General features: G+C 52.4%; 1 protein-coding gene across 12 annotated transcripts in view; it reads right to left on the bottom strand.

Moving 5' to 3' along the window:
• Positions 1–7067, bottom strand: part of IP6K1 (inositol hexakisphosphate kinase 1) — a 78165-nt gene extending 71098 nt beyond the window's left edge. For 7 of the 12 annotated variants that reach the window (XM_029049841.2, XM_029049843.2, XM_029049839.2 and 4 more), the window contains exons 1-3: positions 6910–7065; positions 3868–3963; positions 3155–3305 (exon numbers count right to left, since the gene is read on the bottom strand). The gene's annotated coding sequence lies outside the window, so the exon portion shown is untranslated. Of the gene's footprint in view, positions 1–3154; positions 3306–3867; positions 3964–5900; positions 6043–6909 lie in introns of those variants that run through there. The other 5 variants (XM_029049844.2, XM_029049849.2, XM_029049851.2 and 2 more) reach the window with 4 other exon arrangements.
• Between the last annotated feature and the right edge of the window lie 1414 nt (positions 7068–8481).

The following is an 8481-nucleotide window of genomic DNA, read 5'->3' as shown; positions in this document are numbered from 1 at the left end:
ACACATCAGCTCATTAATCTCTGCAACAATTTTGGGAGGTACACAAGTGGTAAATACCATTACTCTCATTTTTCCAGTAGGGAAACAGTGTGAACAACTTGCTTGAGGTCACCCAATGAGTCAGAGAAACAGCCAAGAATAGAATCCAAGAGTCCTGACACCCAGTCCCATGTTCTATCCAGCCCATATTTTATAATGGTCAAAAACTGCAAAGCAAAGCATCGCAGCCAGGAACAAATCAAGGGGGTGCAAAGCCCCTTCAGGGCAGTATGTTTTGATCGAAAAAAGGAAGTACTTTCTGTCCCCGGGGTTCTGCTTTGTCTTTTGACAAGATATGCATCTGGTCCCTAGCCCAGGACTGAGGACAGGATTGTTTTAATAAGGAGTTGCTCTCAAAATGTAATGTCTCCCCCAGTCCTGTCCAGTCTGCATTTGGAGAGATCGAGTTTGAAGCCTTCTCAATAATCCAGGAATGCCTCCGCCCAATCGCACTCTGTTGCCCTGCCAAAGCTACAGATCCTGGACAATACTGCACAGTTATTACTATCCCATTACATATGGGGAAAAAAAAAAAAAAGGCTCCGAGAAGCTAAATCTTTCCCAAGATCGCAAAGTGGCCAAGCCAAAAACAGATCTCGACTGTCCTGACCTCAAGTCACAAAAACCTCATCGCCTCGCCTCTGGGAATAAACCACAGGGAAGTTCCTCAGCTGGAGCACGGGGCCCAGATATAACCCCATTAGTCCATCACACACATATGGTCCATCGCATACATCTAGATTGTAAACTTATGGGCAGGGAACGTGTCTGCTAATCCTGGTGTACTCTCCCAAGCGCTTAGTACAGTGCTCTGCACATAGTAAGCCCTCGAATAAATATCACCGATCGATTGATCCTAACCCATGACCGACATTTTCTTTGCAGGGAGGGGGAAGAAGATAATCACCCGTGGAGTAAAAGAGCAGTTAGATTCTCTCTCAGGTTCAGATTCGGTTGTCAGTTGACATTCGGCAGCTGTTGCAATAGCGTTGCCAGCGGTGATGTTAAATCTGAGTGCTCGGTCAATGATTTTCTTTTGCAATAGCTGACTGCTAAAATACTCTGATTATTCGATCTCGCCTACCTCGCCACCGACCCCCTGCCCACGTCCTGCCTCTGGCCTGGAACTTCCGCCCTCTTCATATCCGACAGATGATCACTCTCCCCACCTTTAAAGCCTCTTTAACAGCACGTTTCTTCCAAGAGGCCTTCCCCGACTAAGCCCTTCTTTCCTCTTCTCCCATTTCCTTCTGCATCACCTTTCCACCTGGATCTGCACCCTTTATTCACCCCCTCCCGCAACCCCACAGCACTTAGGTTACATATCCGTAATTTATTTACATTACTGTCTGTCTCCCCCTCTAGACCGTAAGATCCTTGTGGACAGGGAACATGTCTACCAACTCCGTTATACTGTCCTCTCCCAAGCGCTTAGTACAGCGCCCTGCATACAGTAAGCCCTCAATAAATACGATTCATTGACTGGTTGACTGACTACGACTTCCAACCGGGCTGGAGTCCTGGGGTAGCACTGAGGTTCTAATCCTGGGTCCGCTACTTGTCTGCTGTGTGGCCTTGAGCAAGTCACTTAACTTCTCTGGGCCTCATTTCCCTTATATGTAAAATGGGGATTAAGACCGAATCCCACGGGGGGCCAGGGACTGTGTTCAACCTGATTTGCTTGTAGCCACCCAGCACTCAGTACAGTGCCTGGCACGTGATAAGCACTTAAATACCATAACTAGTAGTTTCATTAGGTCAATTTAGATGTAGTTTTGCCAGCACATAAGCCAGGGATAGAGAACTGGGAGGATGAGAGGAGAGAGTATTAGGTATCACTCAGGTGTCACACCTGAGCCATCTGACCCTCCATACACCTTAAGCACTCCAGAAAACAATTCACCTCTCAAACGGAATCTTAAAGTGACCTACAACACCTTATACTATAGCCCAGCAACGGCCCTGTCTGCAATCAGGCTTAAGAATTTTGCTTCTGTAGTTGTAGTGACTGCAGCCAGAGGTGAAAAACCCAAAATTAAAGGTAATATTTTCTCTGCACGGTTTTATTTTTTTTTTTAATTGAGCACCAGGTCAATCGGGAAACTGAGAAAACACACTGACGATGGATGTTATTCCCCCAGAAAACTCCAGCAATCGAGTTCTTCCCAGAAAGAGCTGAGAAATGAGTCTATATGCGCAGCCTACTATAGCAGCAGCTCAAATAGCAACCGCCAGAACGGTCCATTTCCACATACGTGGCAAAGTGCTATCAACGGTACTCTCTCAGCTCCTACTGAACTAAGCGTGAGAGAGCACAACAGAATTACTAGACATAATTCCTGCCCTGCAGGAACTTATGATTTAACAGGGGAATCGGACAGTAAAATAAATTATTGAGAGGGAAGAGTAACTCAGCATAAGATATGCATTTAAGTGCTTCTCAAGGGGGTGTGGGGTAAGGGAGATTGTGAGTATCCAAGAGCTTAGGGAGCACAGAAGTGCCGAAGGGGCAGTACAGGGGCATAAGGACGGAAGATCCGAAATGAATCCGGGAAGGAGATGGGACTTCAGAAGGGCGCTGAGGATAGGGAGAGCCGGGATCCGTCGGTAATAGGTGGGGAGAGAATGCCACACGGGGTGAAGGGTGGGAGCAAGAGCTCAGCGGCAGGAGAGAAGAAAACGAGGTAGAGTGAGTAGGTTAGCCTGAGAGAAACGAAGCACGCGAGCTTGGGTGGAGCGGGGAAAGAGAGTGGAAGAGTAGGAGGGAGAGAACTGGTTGACTGCCTTAAAGTAAAGACGGGGGGGTCAGGAGGGTCTGCTTGACGTAGAGAGGAACGGGCAACCGACAGAGGTTTCTGAGGAGTGGGAAGGCGTAAAAACAGAATGAGAGCTTTAAAAAAAATCATCTGGGCAGCCCAGTGATGTTCAGACTAGAGAGGGGAGAGAGCGGAGGCAGGAAGATCAGGGAAGAGGCTAGCACGGGATACAGTCCTGCTCAAAGACAATGCGACTGAAGTGAAATTTTTGTGTCAATACACCACATTGTGATGGGATGACAACCCCAGATAGCCCAGTCTTTGTCCGATACAGCTAAAAGGGCTCTTTCACCACTCACATAGGCTGCTGAATAGGTTTTCGCAGTTGGTAGTGCATGCAGAGGCTTTTTATTTTCAGGGTGGTTTGTCACACTTGGGTTGCTTCTTGCTGAACTGCTTTGGCCAACATTTCATCCAGGCTTCAGACGTCTTCGAGATGTCTCTTGAAGCCTTGTGAGCAAATGTATATAAACGCACACACAGTGAAAATAGCTAGCAACCGATGGTAATGAGACAATCTCTAATGCTTTTTGCTCTGACACTAAAGAGCACCTCTGCAGAAATCACAAGTTGTCAACTCAAAGTGACACGTCACGGACTGACAGCTCAGACAACTTTGCACCAATCACTTCACTATTCTTGCTATGGTTTTGGAAAAGCCACTTGAAATCTGAATGTTCTTCTTTCTAGTCAGTCCCCGCCACCGGGCACATACTGTTTAGGGGATTAGTGCAATAAGGGACCAGCAGCAAACCAAATGGAAACCAGTTGAAGTAGGAAAGCCACAGGGGAGATTTTCTTTCTCCCGAAGAAAACCATTATTTTGTGGTGAATCTTTCCGAGAAAACTTAGAATAAATTTTAGAAGCCTTCCCACTGTTTCCATGCTTCCACCCCTCTTGCCTTATGGGAGCTGTAATGCCACTAGACGACACAAACGACTGCTTCAGCTCCTCTTTCAAAACTGGGGCGATTTCAGACTGGGGAAGCCTGGTCCACCAAACCCTACTTACGTCTGTATTCTAAGGAAGAACAATTCCGTGAAAGCATCTTCTGAGGGCAAGTCGGCTTGCCTTTTTTCCTCTACCGCGACCTGAGAAGGCAAGATTCTGCATCGAGAGAAAGATGATTAGGGGAGCACGTTCGGCTCACGAGTTTAAGGTCCAAGGTCAAAAGAAGTTAGGGTGAGGATGACTAGTTTCCCAAGCTCTGTTGTCGCGGACTTCGAGGGACAACACGAAGGGCAAGACCATCACACTTGGGCCTTCGAGATGGAAACCGCTAAAGGCATCATTTTCCTGGATTTCGGTAAACCAGAGCTAACCGGAGAAGGAGAGATATCATCTAACCATTTCTAAATTTAACCAACTTGGAGCTTAAACCTAGGATAAAAAAGTCTATTATAGTAGTAATCATCTAGGTTTCAGACAGGTTTTAGAATGGGAGGAGCAAAGGAAATAATTTGATGTGAACTGGTTCCTCGAAACAAGCCTCACCACTCAACTGGCCATAAAGGAAAGCTGTGATCTTGTGACCCTTTGTAATCTTGACCCTTCAGGTGAAGGAACAAAAAGTATTATGGTGATAAGCACAAAGACAGACGGAAAACCTCAGCCTGCCTCCAACTTGTGGCAAGATGAACGAGTGTGTTCTTAAAGAACAGCCTGAGTTGAGGGGCCTGTGAAGCTGCAATGGCCCCCTCTCCATTACTTTGCAACTCCAGGCTCAAAGGTGAGGAGAAAACACTTGAAATTCAGCCTGGGCTCACTCCAGAGACACACAAGCCGCACGAGCAGCAGCGTGGCTTAGTGGAAAAGAGCTCAGGACTGGGAGTCAGAGGACCTGGGTTCTAATCCCAGCTCTGCCACTGGTCTGCTGCGTGACCTTGGGCGAGTCACTCGACCGCTCCGTGCCTCCTTTTCCTCATCTGTAAAAAGGAGGTTAAATTCCTGTTGTCTGTGTCCAACCTGGTCTACCCCAGCACTTGGGACAATACTTGACACGTAGTAAGTGCTTAACAAATGCCATTATAATCAGACCCTTGAATCCATAAACCCCTAGAGAGACACCAAGAGAAGATAAAGAGACTTTAAAATGAACAAGGACTTTTAATAATAATAATATAGGTATTTGTTAAGCACTTACTAGGTGCAGAGCACTGTTCTAAGTGCTGGGGGAGATACAGGGTCATCAGGTTGCCCCACGTGGGGCTCGCAGTCTTAATCCCCATTTTACAGATGAGGGAACCGAGGCCCAGAGAAGTGAAGTGACTTGCCCACAGTCACACAGCCGACGAGTGGCGGGGCCGGGATTCGAACCCATGACCTCTTTATTCTCCAGGTCTTCAGACGGGGCAATTAAGAAACTTGACTTGGGCCAGAAGTTTGGTTTGTGGTACGTGAGTTTCTTCTCCTTTCCCTCTCTCTTCACGCACAGCTGCATTTCCTGCACCTGCTCCTACATTAAGCCCGTCAAAAGGGCAGCTTTCTGTTGACCTAAGCTGGAAGCGAACCTTCCTTTCAGTGCTCAGGGAGAAAAGCAACACAGCCAAACCGGCCTTCTTTAGAGAAAAAAGGGTGACGGGAGAAGCCTTACAATAATCCTGCCCGTCCCCGTCGAGAGGAAGAGGAAGCAAATTTCAAAAAAGGGGAAACCGGCCACATCTGCACACTTAGCACGCTTTTTCCATTAGAAAGAGCAAAACGGGTACCTGAAGTGAATAGTGGGGAGTAGCGTGCATATCTCGGACTAGGCCTCTGCAGCCCAGGCAGCCGCAGCAAGGCGGGCGGCGCAAGCCACTCGGAGAGACGGTGAGCAAAAAATGCCAGGGGTTACCGTCCGGGTTTTTTCCTCTCGTTCGTTCCATGGTATTTATTGAGCGCTTACTACGTGCACGGCACTGTACTAAGCGCTTGGAATGGCCAAATCGGAACTATCACACAGGAACTACCTTCTCGGAGAAGATATTTAGAAAGAAACTCTCCCTTCTACTCGGAAGCCGAATTATCACCCCGAGGGGAGCAAGCCGGGCCGCTTATGTACTTACAGATTAAAAGGTGGATGGTATCATCCTCCCGCACCACACACCCGGCCGTGGGTTTCCAACCGTCACCCGAGCACTTCCAGGACAGAGAGCGGCCTGCGGAACCGCTAGCTCGCAGCCCGATCGCGGGCCCCCAAGCCAAATGACCTGTCGCCATCTACCCCGTACACCTGCCCCTGCCTCCCCTTCGCCAAAATGTCAACACGCAGCTCGCCGGTAGAGATGGAGGGGGCGGGGGGGGGGGGTAGAGATTTTTGCCTCCCCACGGGGAAGCCCCTCCGCCTACCGAAGCGATCCTTTCCTCCCTCCTCCCCGACCTTTATCGTCGAGGGCCCCATCTGTGGATGCGGTCGGCGGAGATGCCACGCGGAGACGGGGAGGTGAACGTTGCGGGGTGGGGGGCGGTGAACCGTCCCAGGACGGGACTCTCGATGTTGGGAACGGGGACTGGCCGCTCACCCGATGCTCCTTTCGCCCCTCGATGACACCCCCCACTGATCCTATCGGCGGCAGCGGCGACAACGGCTGTTGTGTGCCGAGCACCGTCCCGGGGCGCTACGGACCCCAACTCCACCCGCTGCCAGGGGCATCCCCTCGGCTGCCCGACACCGAATCTATCACCCCGGGGCAAATCATCCTCGCCTCCCGACGTTCTCTCGCCACCATCCTTCCCCGATATGTTCTCCTCCACATTACCCCCCGCACCCCGTCCCCGGCAGCCTGGGGTTCTCCATTCTCCCCCCCGCAACCTTTTGGGGCGATCCCCCTTTTTTTTTTTAGGGGGGACGGGGGGCTCCCCCACTTGCCACCCATTCGCCGGCTCTCCCGTTTCTCTTATCGTAGAAGGGGACGGGGAAGGGAGCTCGCGCTTCCCCTTCTCTCGCCCCAACGTCTCCTTCCGGCCCGGCCCCCACGACGCCGCACCTGTCTTCCCGGCCCGGGACGAGGGCCGCCGCGCTGCCCCCACCCCCGTCCCCAACTCTCCATCCCCGCGGGGTACCCCACCGCTCACCGATCGCCGCTTGGCAGGCCGAGCCTGCGGCTCCCCAGAGGGGCTGGGGCCGGCCCTGTTGAGTTGGGGCCACCCGACCGGGAGGCGGTGCTGGTGGCTCAGCCCCGCAGCAGCCAGCCCGGCCCGGCCGCTCCGGCTGACTCCCGGCTCTGCCCGGTGGGGTCGATCAACAACAAGATGGCGGCCAGCCGAGGGGGCGGAGCCCCGGAGCCATGGCAACGGCAACGGCGGAGGCCCCGCCCCCGGCCTGCGTCTGGACCAATCACAGACAGCCCCTCCCGCCCTCCCGCCCCTACGTCATCGGCTCCGCCAACCTCGAGCCTCTCCCGTCCGCGCGGCCTGCGGCACGTGACTAGGATCGCGCCTGCGCCGGGCTGCGCTCCGCTCGCCTTCAGCGCGCGAGCGCGAGGCCTGGCTGCGCCGGCTGACAGCCGCCCGCGGGCCATTTGTCATTCCCGTTGCGCCTTCCCGTTATTCCCACAGTCTCCCGGAGCGACTTTTCTCCCCTGCCGGGAGCCGCAGCGTGACGGAAGTTCCCGCTCTGCCACTCGGCAGCTGTGTGACTGTGGGCAAGTCACTTCTGTGCCTCAGTTCCCTCATCTGGAAAATGGGTATAAAGACTGTGCGGCTCACGTGGGACCACCTGATGACCCTGTATCTCCCCCAGCGCTTAGAACAGTGCTCTGCACAGAGTAAGCGCTTAACCAATACCAACATTATGTTAAGCGATTACTCTGTGCAGAGCACTGTTCTAAGCGCTGGGGTAGACAGGGTCATCAGGTGGTCCCACGTGAGGCTCACAGTCTTCATCCCCCTTTTACAGATGAGGTCACTGAGGCACAGAGAAGTGAAGTGACTTGCCCACAGTCACACAGCTGACAAGTGGCAGAGCTGGGATTCGAACCCATGACCTCTGACTCCTAGTCCCGGGCTCTTGCCACTGAGCCACGCTGCTTCTCTACAGATACCACCATTAAGTCCCAGCTCAGGGCTCTCCACCTCGGGCAAAGAGAGGGGAATAAAAATATTGTCTTGGCCCCAGATCCCGTTTCGAAGGACGTTAGGTCGGTCCCCTTCGGCCTCCACGGTCAACTTCCCCGCCTAGGCGAGAAAGACGAGGGTGTGGGTTGAGCGCTCGCGACGGGCCGAGCGCTGCTGGGAGCGCTGGGGTGGGTACGAGCTGATGAGGTCGTCCCACGTGGGGCTCCCGGTCTTCACCCCCTTGATTCTATTTATTTCTACTGTTTTTGTCGGTCTGTCTCCCCCGATTAGACTGGGAGCCCGTCAACGGGCAGGGATCGTCTCTATCTGTTGCCGAATTGTCCATTCCAAGCGCTTAGTACAGTGCTCTGCACATAGCACTCAATAAATACTACTGAATTGAATGAATCCACTTCCTCTTGCCACTTGGCAGCTGGGTGACCGTGGGCAAGTCGCTTCACTTCTCAGGGCCTCAGGTCCCCCATCTGGAAAATGGGGATGAAGACTGGGAGCCTCACGTAGGACAACCTGATGACCCTGTAATAATAATGATAATGTTGGTATTTGTTAAGCGCTCACTATGTGCAGAGC

Source organism: Ornithorhynchus anatinus, chromosome X1 (assembly GCF_004115215.2).
Source record: "Ornithorhynchus anatinus isolate Pmale09 chromosome X1, mOrnAna1.pri.v4, whole genome shotgun sequence".
Lineage (NCBI taxonomy): Eukaryota > Metazoa > Chordata > Mammalia > Monotremata > Ornithorhynchidae > Ornithorhynchus > Ornithorhynchus anatinus.
The sequence above is the reverse complement of the archived record's forward strand: the minus strand, read 5'-3'. Positions and strand labels throughout refer to the sequence as shown.